Genomic DNA, 12,098 nt, shown 5'->3' on the forward strand with positions numbered 1-12,098 from the left:
AGAAGATTTGTAGCTCGGGTGCTCGTTGTTGTGGTTCTGTTCGCCGAGCTGGGAATTTGTGTTGCAGACGTTTCGTCCCCTGTCTAGGTAACATCCTCAGTGCTTGGGAGCCTCCTGTGAAGCGCTTCTGCAATCTTTCCTCCAGCATTTATAGTGGTTTGAATCTGCCGCTTCCGGAAGATTCAGACCACTACAAATGCTGGAGGAAAGATCACAGAAGCGCTTCACAGCAGACTCCCAAGCACTGAGGATGTCACCTAGACAGGGGATGAAACGTCTGCAACACAAATTCCCAGCTCGGCGAACAGAACCACAACTATGTGTTGTGTTGATTGAAGTGGCCAGATCTGTAAAGTACTACGTAGATAATGGATCACTTTGGAATAAAGTATATAAACATGAAAAGACTGAGAATGGATATAGCATAGCTAAAGAGAATGTTGGAGAGATGAATATCCAGAAAGGCATAGGTAACTACAAGTCACCAATTTTGGCCCATTCTAACAAAAGGAATGCCTCTATTGTTGGGGGTCTAGGAAGAAGAACCTCTCTCAATGTGAACCTTAGGAATACTTTAATGTGTATATGTTTGTCTTTTCTTTGTGCGTCTGACTAGACCAGCATTTATTGCCCATCCCTTATTGATCTGAGGGCAGTTAAGAGTCATTCACATTGCTGCGGATCTAGAGTCACATGTAGGTCAGACCATGTGTATAACTCATTATCTTCCCTAAAAGACACTTAGTATGTCTTTTAAAGTTTGATTTTCCCCAGAAAGGGGAGATACCAAACTGTATTAAATTATGAAATGTCTATAAACATTTGTGGAATACAGACTGACTCCTGCTTCCTGCTTCAGTAAATGAATGACTAGCAATACAACAAAATAATAATAATCCCTTTTCCCTCGATCTGTTGCAATCAATCCTTTTTATACAGTCAACATGGCCTAGACATTGTTCCTAAAATGTGATGCCTAAAATTGGAGGAAACATCTTGGCTGAGTTAAATTTCAGCAAATATTTAGCATAACTTCTTGAATTTTGCACTCTTTGCCTTTATTTGTAATTTTCAGGTTTTCATGTTTAGCAAATCTCTTCCACCTTCTTCAAACCTTTGTGTACAAATAACTCAAGGTCTCTCTTTTCTTGTATGCCCCATTTAAAAAACTGTGCCTTTTAATTTTCATTGTCTCAAATCGTTTCTCCTACCAAATTACATCATTTCATTGGGCTGTTATGCATTGAATCCAGTGTTGCCTGGACAAACATAGCTCAAACAACACTTGAATCTCAACAATTGTGTTATAACTTTGGAACTCCCAGCGGCATTGATTTTGTCTAGGACACATGACTGCAACTGATCAACAAGGGAGCACACTACCTCCTCACCACAATCAAGAATTGGCAGCAAATTGTGGCCCAAGCAGTCCGGCAGCATCCAAGGAGCAGGAAAATCGACATTTCAGGCAAAAGCTCTTCATTTAGGACTGAAGGCAGGGAGCCTCCAGGATGGGGGGTGGGGTGGGGAGAAGGTAGCAAAGAGTACAACAGGTGGATGGGATGAAGGTGATAGATCAGAGAGGAGGGTGGAATGGATAGGTGGGAAGGAAGATTGGCAGGTAGCACCAGTCCACCTTCCACGCTGACCTAACACCTTCATCCCCACCCCCATCCACCTATTGTACTCTTTTCCACCTTCTCCCCACCCCCAGCCCCTCCCATTTATCTACTTCACCAGTTTCCTTGTTTCCCCTCCCCCCACCTTACCCCAGTTCCAACCTTCCAGCTCAGCACCATCCTCATGACCTGTCCTACCTGCCAATCACCCTTCCCACCTATCCGCTCCACCCTCCGCTCTGACCTATCACCTTCATCCCCACCCCCATCCATCCATTGTACACTTTGATACCTTTCCCCATCCTCCTCCCTGACCTATCACCTTCATCCCCACCCCCCCCCCCCCAACCACCTATTGTACTCTTTGCTTCCTTCTGCCCACCCCCACACCCCTCCCATTTATCTCTCCACCTTGGAGACTTCCTGCCTTCAGTCCTGATGAAGAGTTTTTGCCCGAAACGTCAATTTTCCTGCTCCTCGGATGCTGCCTGACCTGCTGTGCTTTTCCAGCACTACTTTAATCTAGACTTTGATTTCCAGCATCTGCAGTCCTCTCTTTTGCCCAGCCCATTCATCACCTTATACACTTACTCTCTACCCCCAACTTACAGATGATCATAATGTAGGCCATTTACAAGATACATTGCTGAAATTCACGAAGACTTCTTTGTTTGTTCGTTCAAAACTCTGTACCTCTGTAGGAATATTATCAGGATCTTGAAATGGATGATTTTTGAACAAAAATCTGCTGAAAATTGTTAATATAAACTACATACATAGCACGAATTGGCTATGCTATTTTGTTCATGGATGTGCAGGTTAAGTGCATTAGTCAGGGGTAACTGTTGATAGGGGGAATTGGTCTGGGTGGCTGACTCTTTGTAGGGTCTGTGTGGACTTGTTGGGCTGACTGGCCTGATTCCACATTGTAGGGATTCTATGAATAAAAATCATGCTTAGCATATATTTAACATCACATAAAAGTGCCATCTGCTATTTCTTAGGTTACATCCCATTGATACTAATACTACCATGGAGGATCAGATTATGATAGATTTTTGTTACACAAGAATCAATATCCTTGGGATTATTGTCTTAACGAGGATATAGTTCTGGGAATAAATAATAGGCTATTGACAATTACGTTTTCTACTTTGATAAATGTTTTGTTCATTAGAGTAATTCCAATTGTTCTGGCATTAGCGCAGGATGACATTTAATGATTTATTGTCTGCTAACCCCAATCAACCCCATTCAAATCTCACCCAGGCTCACCAAGGCTCATTCAACACAGCCTGCCAAAACCATGAACTCTGTCACCTAAAAGGACAAGGGCAGCAAATACATGGGAATACCTCCACCTGCAAATTCCCATCCAAGCTGCACAAAATCCTAATTTCGAACTATGTTGCAGTTCCTCCACTGTCACTGTGTCAAAATTCTGCAAATCTTTCCTGTCAAAACTGTGGGCGTGCCTATACCACACAGACTGCAGCGGCTCATGAAGGTGGCTCACCACCAACTTCTCAAGTGCAATTAAGGTGCATGCTGGTCTTGCTAGTGATGCTCCCACCACACAAAGGAATAAGTAAAAAGATTCTTCTCCCTTTCCTGAAGTAGTTTGTGTTTCTTCTGCAGCTGGATACTGCTCTCCGTGCATAACTATGCATCACCGGTCTTGACTAGACAGTGGATCTGCATCTGAATCTGCATTCCAAACCTGCAATCTTCAATAACTTTGCTTGTTGACTGTATCACTTCATACTTTACTTCAACATGAGAAATGAAGGTTCCTTTATTCTTAAAATCTATAGAAATCTCTGCCTTGCTCTGCAAAGAGAATTGCGGAACTGTCTCATTATAAATGTATTGGGTGCTGTGCAACAATGGACAGTATCTTATGTCTGCAATCACTACATAGCTCAACATTTACAGAATGGTATTCTTTCTCCTAAAAAATACTACAGAACCCATTGATTGATATATTCACAGGCATATGGATATAATCCAATGGCCTAGAGATATTGGTGACTTTAAAACATTACCAGTATTCTCTCAACAATGTGAAGTTGCATCCATAAGTAAGTAAATTAATAAGCCAGCTCTATTTAGCAGTACATCTGTCATCCCACCTAATATAATTATTGAATTGGGAAAAAATATTAATACCTTTACTTCACAGACATGGTAAATGCATTCATGATTATTTCCAGAATGCCAGGTGACTGATGTAGCATATTCTTGAGATATTCATCTTTGTAGCTATTCAAGTAAGCAACTGATGGTAAATGTTTCTTGTCTGGATAGTTAACCAAGAGATTAGGTCAGCAATATATGTTTTTTTCCTTGCAAATTACAGGAACTGAAAGGTTTATATGTTCTTTCCAGCAGGCGTGGTCTGCAGGCCATATTGTTAGACTACCCTGTAGTCACCCATGATGTCTGGCTGAAGCAGGCATTAGGCTATTGCTTCAACAATTTTTTAGAATTAGAATTAAGTTTATTATCATGTGTCCTCAAGTACAGAAGTGCAGGAGTGCAGTGAAACATTTACAATGTCACCCCTCACGGCACCATCTTAGGTACAAAATATCTAAGTACACATTTTAGATACAAAATAGAAAAATAAAGAAGAAAAGTTACATTACCTTACAGTGATTCATAGTATAAGATAGAAAGTAAGAAATAAAGTTAGAAGGATAAAGATTACTATCAGATAAACATTACATTGCAGCAATGCAGCATTAAATTGGGAATGTAGCTTGGTACTTCAGCCCCTTTCTGATATTGAATCATAATGCGCTGCAGTATGGGTCATATAAGTTCAGGTAACTAACTAATAAAATAGTAGACCTTACATGTTTTACTTGCGTAAATGTGGAAACAGATGGAGCAGAACTTTAACTCTTCTTTCCACATCAAAATTACTATTTCCCACTCTCTCCTTTCCAGGCCCATGGTAGATCTGGTGCTGGTGTGTTCCGTAGCTTCCCTTTACCTTGTTTTGATATACCACCTTCTAGAGAATCACACCAGAATCCTGGTTGAGTTCTGATGATGCAAGAGAACAAATTTTTCATGATCCACTAATTTCATGTCCGATACCAGACACAGACTACTTTCCTGATCTCCTCATTTGTGTCCAGCATACATGGAAATACTTCTGACCCTTTTGTTCATCATGGAGGACAAAACACAAAGGGCTCCTTGGTCTTCTTCACTGATCTAAAAACAGAATAACATTCATATTTGCTTGATGTACAGATGAGATGCTGCTTAAGAGATGTTACATATCTCCTCAGTGAATGTTTGGAAAGAACTAGAGGTGTAGAAGCTGGTAACCATGTTAATGACAAGAAACACTGGCAATAGGTATCCACCAAACCCCTCATGGGTCACACTCAAATAAAAGCAAAATATTGCTGAGCTGGAAATCTGAAACAAACACAAAGACTTTTGGAGAAACCTAGTTACCCTTGGGAAGGTGATGATTAGCTGCCTTTTAAAACAACTGTAATCCATTTGTGTAGGTACACCCACGATGCTGTTAGGGAAAGAATTCCAAGATTGTTGCAAGTTCTTCAGCCTTATCTGTTATGTAGATGTACTTGGCTCCTACATTGTTGAGGATTTGAATATTTGGGGATGCTCCTCCTTTAGAGAGTTAGAGTTAAAATGTCCATTAAATTCAGTGCTGCACTGCATTTTGTAACTTATGTTTTCAATTAAAAAGGTTGCAAAGGTTTCAATGTGAAAATGTCCAGGTTTAACATTGTCTAAGTCTCTGATGTTCAAATTGCCCCAGGTTCAATCTGCTCAATTACACATATCGTTGCCATTGTCAATATTGGCTATTCCACTATTTTGAATTTTCAGGATAAGGATGCCACTAGCAAGGCTGATATTTTTCTTCCATCTCAATTATCTTTGAAATGGTGATGATAGGCCCCTTCTTGAACTGTTGTAGACCGTATTATAAAGGAATTTTCACAATTTTATTGAGTAGATTTTTACACAGGACTTCAGCAATTGTTCTGCAATTGGAAGGAACAAATGCATGTTCCTCATCCAATCCTATTCCAGAAATACTTCTTGGAGATTGCTAAGATCCTTTGCATCTGCGTCCTGTGCTTCTCCTATTAGACAACCTTGCAATCAAAGTACGCTAGAAATGAAATTAAACTTGCTGTAAGAACTGCCTTCTTATCTTTAAATAAACCAAAGGAACACAAATCCTGCCAGACACATTATAACAATGCCCAGGAATTGAAATATTCCAAGCTTTCTCTCAGCAGCTGAACATGAATTTTAAAATCACTTTGCTATTGACCCATTCAAAACCCATCCAGTGTAACAATGAGGACCAATACCTTTTATAGATAGAAAATGTCACCTTCACAATTTTATGCAATGGGGAGCATAGCAATGCAGATTCCATCCTGTTTTACCAGTGTTGTGTCAATAAAACCACTTTTTAGTTTGAAGTCTGAGATTTGTTGGGAACATTGTTGGTTTTTAGTCCTATTTTATTTCTTTATATATTAATGATCTGGATGAAGGGACTGGGGGCATTTTGCTGAGTTTGTCGATGATACGAAGTTAGGCAGACAGGGAGATAGTACTGAGGAGATGGGGAGGCTGCAGAAAGAGTTAGACAGTTTAGGAGAGTGGTAAAAACAATGACTGCAGATTCTGGAAACCAGATTCTGGATTAGTGGTGCTGGAAGAGCACAGCAGTTCAGGCAGCATCCAAGGAGCAGGGAAATAGACGTTTCAGGCAAAAGCCCTTCATCAGGAATAAAGGCAGAGAGCCTGAAGCGTGGAGAGAAAAGCTAGAGGGGGGTGGGGGTGGGGATAGAGTAGCATAGAGTACATTAGGTGAGTGGGGGAGGGGATGAAGGTGATAGGTCAGGGAGGAGAGGGTGGAGTGGATAGGTGGAAAAGGAGATAGGCAGGTAGGACAAGTCATGGGGACAGTGTTGAGCTGGAAGTTTGGAACTAGGGTGAAGTGGGGGAAGGGGAAATGAGGAAACTGTTGAAGTCCACATTGATGCCCTGGGGTTGAAGTGTTCCGAGGCGGAAGATGTGGCGTTCTTCCTCCAGGCATCTGGTGGTGAGGGAGCGCCGGTTAAGGAGGCCCAGGACCTCCATGTCCTCGGCAGAGTGGAAGGGGGAGTTGAAATGTTGGGCCACAGGGAGGTGTGGATGATTGCTACGGGTGTCCTGGAGATGTTCCCTAAAGCGCTCTTCTAGGAGGCGCCCAGTCTCCCCAATGTAGAGGAGACCACATCGGGAGCAACGGATATAATAAATGATATTAGTGGATGTGCAGGTAAAACTTTGATGGATGTGGAAGGCTTCTTTAGGGCCTTGGATAGAGGTGAGGGAGGAGGTGTGGGCGCAGGTTTTACAGTTCCTGAGGTGGCAGGGGAAAGTGCCAGGATGGGAGGGTGGGTTGTAGGGGGGCGAGGGCCTGACCAGGTAGTCACGGAGGGAACGGTCTTTGCGGAAGGCGGAAAGGGGTGGGGTCCAGGAAATGGCTGATGAAATTCAACGTAAGGAAGTGTGAGGTTTTGCAGTTTGGAAAAAAGAATACAGGCATGGACTATTTTTTAAACGGTGAGAAAATTCATAAAGCAAAAGTGCAAAGGGATCTGGGAGTGCTAGTCCAGGATTCTCGAAAGGTTGATTTGCAGCTTGAGTCCATGATTAAGAAAGCAAATGTAATGTTGTCATTTATTTCAAGAGGGTTGGAATATAAAAGCAGCGATATGCTTCTGAGACTTTATAAAACTCTACTTAGGCCTCATTTAGGATACTTTGTCCAGTTTTGTGCTCCACACCTCAGGAAGGACATACTGACACTGGAGTGTGTCCAGCGGAGATTCGCACGGATGATCCCTGGAATGGTAAGCCTAACAAATGATGATTGGCTGAGGATCCTGGGATTGTATTCATTAGAGTTTATAAGGTTGAGGGGAGATCTAATAGAAACTTACAAGATAATGCATGGCTTAGAAAGGGTGGAAGCTGGAAAGTTGCTTTCATTAGGCGGGGAGACTAGTACCCGTGGGCAAAGCCTTAGAATTAGAGGGGGTCAATTTAGAACGAAAATGAGGAGCCAGAGAGTGGTGAGTCTGTGGAATTCATTGCCATGGAGTGCAGTGGAGGGCGGGACGTTAACTGTCTTCAAGGCAGAGATTGATAAATTCTTGATCGCGCAAGGAATTAAGGGCTACGGGGAAAGTGCGGGTAAGTGGAATTGAAACCATCAGCCATGATTAAATGGCAGAGTGGACTCGATAGGCCGAATGGCCTTGCTTCCATTCCTATGTCTTATGGTATTATTTCCCCTGATTTGTTGTGTTTGCTCTAGATCTCAGTAACTCAAAGCAGTTTTAGCAACCAAATATACCCAAGTTCCTTTGTTAAAGGACACTACGCATAGACTGCAAAATAATAACACATCACAATTTTACAAACAACCCAGGTCTTTTTCATTATATAATTTCAGTTACATCACACTGTAAACGTTTGCTATAAATTCTGTGTCTTATGATCATATACTCGACAACCACCTGATTGAGGAACAACGCTCCGAAAGCTAGTGCTTTCCAATAAACCTGTTGGACTATAATCTGGTGTTGTATGATTTTTAACGTTGTACACCCTAGTCCGACATCAGATTGTCCAAATCGTTATTACCCAATCAATGCTTACAATCACGTGAACCTGTGTAAGGATCAGACTGAAATACATGTTCATTCTCCATGTCAACCTTCAGTTGCTGATCCATCTTGAAGTAGCTAACTAGTTGCTCTGAGATAGGCTTTCTTATACCTTTTTTTTTCCCATACAGACTGGCTACATGTTCAAACTTTGACACTGTCCAGGGTCAAGAGTGTGGTGCTGAAAAAGCACAGTAGATCAGGCAGCATCCGAGGAGCAGGAGAATGGACATTTTGGGCAAAACCCCTTCATCAGGAATGACCCTGTCCAGTCAAAATAATTGATCTGTTTGTCTGATGGCAAATATCACAAAAGTGTTGTGTTTTCCATGGCCAGCTTGATGAAGTACTCTAAGCCTTTTTGCTTGTTTCTGCAGAAAGAGACTTATCTTCCAGTTTAAACTAACTTTGACCTCAGCCTGAGCTTGATCATGCTGTTGCCACTTTATGTCACATAATCAGCAGTATGATATTTAAACAGCAAAGTTCTATGAACAAGTATTCTCTGTTTAGCTAATAAATGATCCACATTACAATCTAGTTTCCTATGTTTGTTTTAAATTAAGACACTAGCCTTTTAAGACATACTGTGACAGTTTAGTTTACTATTGTTCAGTTATAGCACTTAATCCAAGCACACATTCTTTCAGACACAGAAACACATTAAGACCAGTGACCTTTCTAATCATTAGGTCATCATCCATCCATTAACCTTTTAACAGAGCAGGCTTCATATATTTTTTCTTCTCAATTCATTTTGCTAGTCCAGCATATTGTAGATTAATATCTATAGCAGCAACTACCGTTTTGAAATGATTTATTGTCATACTACAGAATTGGTGTTTTTTTCTGGTTTTAAAACTCTAGGTATCAGCTACTGTTCACCTATTTTAGGAAAGCAAACTGCATTCCAATTTATGGAGGAAATTTAACCTTAACGCACATTTGAGGAGGAGAGTAGAAACCAAACAATATCCAAGGAAGTGAAAAAAATACAGAATAATGGAAAAGTATCAGTGCAGCAGGAAACCAGGGCAAATGGGAAAGGAGCAGAAAAAAGACATAAAGACACCTATGTTTGAGAGATAAAGAAAAAAAAGAGAAAGATTGTTAGAGAGAGAGATGCAAGACAGAGACCAAAAATTGAAGAAGTGGAGAACAAACATAAGAACAGAACTGATTGAGGGTCATCGGAACACAGAAAATATGAGAAGGAATAGGTCATTTGTTCCATCAAGCTCATTTCATCATTATTTTTCTGTATTATCTCCATATCCTCTAATGTCTTTAGTCTCCAGAAACCCAATAATTTATGTCCTGATAATGCTTAAAAATCACATAACACCAGTTTATAGTCCAATAGGTTTATTTAGAAGCACTAGCTTTCGAAGCACTGCTTCTTCATCAGGTGGTTGTGAAGCACAACCATAAGACACAGAATTTATAGCAAAAGATTACAGTGATAAAATAATACATTGAACAAACCTAGACTGTTAGGTCTTTCATTATTTTAGAATGGGTTTGCTGTTTTCCAATCTTTAACATGTAAATCCCAGAACTTCTTTTATATTACATTCTCAAGATAACTTAAGGTTTTATAACAAAAGGTGACATCTCAGCTCAGACAATGCATTAAAGGTAGGAGGTTAGAGTCTGTCTGTATCCCATTCTTGACTCAGACTGGTTCTATTTCCAAAGTGGATTTTACAAAATATTACATGGATTGACTGCCAGCATTAACTGCTTGCAGATTGTATATTTTTTGTGCAGTTACTCATGTGACTGAACCAATATTGTCTATCTCATATGCTGCAGGCAAGGATACCCTGAGGCATGGTACATTGGTGAGACTGAGCAGATGCTATGACAATGGATGAATGGACACTACACAACAATCACCAGGCAAGGGTGATCTCTCCCATTTGGGGAACACTTTGGCAGTCAGGGACATTGGGCCTTGGACCTTCGGGTGACCATCCTCCAAGGTGGACTTCGGGACAAGCAACAACGCCAAGTGGCCGAACAGAGGCTGATAGCGAAGTTCGGTACCTATGGGGATGGCCTCAACTGGGATCTTGAGTTCATGTCACACTACAGGTGACCCCACTGCATTATACTCTCTCTCTCTCTCTTTCTCTCTCTGTCTCTCTCTCTCTCTCTCGCACACACGCACACTCTTACATACTCACACAGACCCTCTCTCATACACAAGCTCTCTCTCATACGCACACACATACATCCACCACACTCACACCCATGCATAAACCCTCTCACAGGCTTATACACCATCACACCTACACACACATTTTACCAAGTTTGCACACACACAAACACGCACTCTCTCACATGCACTCACACTCACACGCACACACTCACATGCACACACTCACTCTGTGTCTCTCTCCTGCATGTGCACACATGTATAAGTCTATGGGGTGGATTTGTATTTGCCGAATTATATTTGCAGATACATTCTATTTTGCTCAAAAAATACAGAACCTGCAAGCAGTTAATGCTGGCAATCAATCTATGTAATATTTTGTAAAATCCACTTTGGAAATAGAACCAGTCTGAGTCAAGAATGAGATACAGACAGACTTTAACCTCACACCTTTAAGGCATTGTCTGAGCTGAGCTGTCACCTTTTGTTATATAACCTTAAGTTATTTTGAGAATGTGACATAAAAGAAATTCTGGGATTTACATATTAAAGAACCGAAAGTTTGTTCAATGTATCATTGTATCACTGTAATCTTTTACTATAAATTCTGTGTCTCATGGTCCTGCTTCACAACCTGATGAAGAAGCAGTGCTCCGAAAGCTAGTGCTTCCAAATAAACCTTTGGACTATAACCTGGTGTTATGTGATTTTTCAGTTTGTCCACCACAGTCCAACACCAGCTCCGTCAAATCCTGATAATGCTTAATTGTGAAGATTTACCAAACTCCAAATGAAGAAATTCCTTCTCAACTTAGTCTTAAATGGCCTGTCTCTAATTATGAGAAAGTGAGGACTGCAGATGCTGGAGATCAGAGCTGAAAAATGTGTTGCTGAAAAAGGCGCAGCAGGTCAGGCAGCATCCAATGAGCAGGAGAATCGACATTTTGGCATAAGCATTCCTGAAGAAGGGCTTATGCCCGAAACGTCGACTCTCCTGCTCCTTGGATGCTGCCTGACCTACTGCACTTTTCCAGCAACATATGTCTCTAATTATGGGACTGTGCCATTGGTTCATGTATCACGAACCATAGAAACTATTGAATTTATATACCCTGTCATGTCCTGTAAGAATTGTGTAAGTTTCAATATGATCAGCTTGCATTCTTCAAAACTCTAGGAAATAAGGGTCCAATTTTTACAATCTCTCATAAGAAAATCTCCCCATACCAAAGATTAGTCTGGTGAACATCCAATGCACATCCTTCCTTAAATAAGGAGACCATAACTGTGCATGATATTTCCTGTGTGGTCTCAGAATGGTCCAATACAATTTCACCAGGACATCTTTACTGTTGCACTCAAATCCCCTTGTGGATGATAGCCACATGCCAGTTGCTTTCCTAATTGATTGATACAACTGCATGCTAGCTTTTAGACACTTCCTGATATCTCTAACAAAAGTGCAGTGCAAGAAATGAAGTCAAGGGTGAAAATAGCTTCTTCTCCTGTGGACATCACACTACTGGAACAGACCTATGGCCATGGCATTTCCATGAGCTGGGTGCTCTTCATCTGCTTCAGCATTCTGCT

General features: G+C 41.1%; 1 long non-coding RNA gene across 2 annotated transcripts in view; it reads left to right on the top strand.

Annotated features, from left to right (window-relative positions):
• Window positions 1–11,181, top strand: part of LOC122550595 (uncharacterized) — a 53,438-nt gene extending 42,257 nt beyond the window's left edge. For both annotated transcript variants that reach the window (XR_015757355.1, XR_006311892.2), the window contains one exon: window positions 10,163–11,181. This is a non-coding gene — a long non-coding RNA (uncharacterized LOC122550595). The remainder of the gene's footprint in view (window positions 1–10,162) is intronic.
• The last annotated feature ends 917 nt before the right edge of the window (window positions 11,182–12,098 follow it).

This window comes from Chiloscyllium plagiosum, unplaced genomic scaffold (assembly GCF_037043375.1).
Source record: "Chiloscyllium plagiosum isolate Xiang-an unplaced genomic scaffold, Cpla_swu_hap1 HiC_scaffold_6, whole genome shotgun sequence".
In the NCBI taxonomy this organism is placed as follows: domain Eukaryota; kingdom Metazoa; phylum Chordata; class Chondrichthyes; order Orectolobiformes; family Hemiscylliidae; genus Chiloscyllium; species Chiloscyllium plagiosum.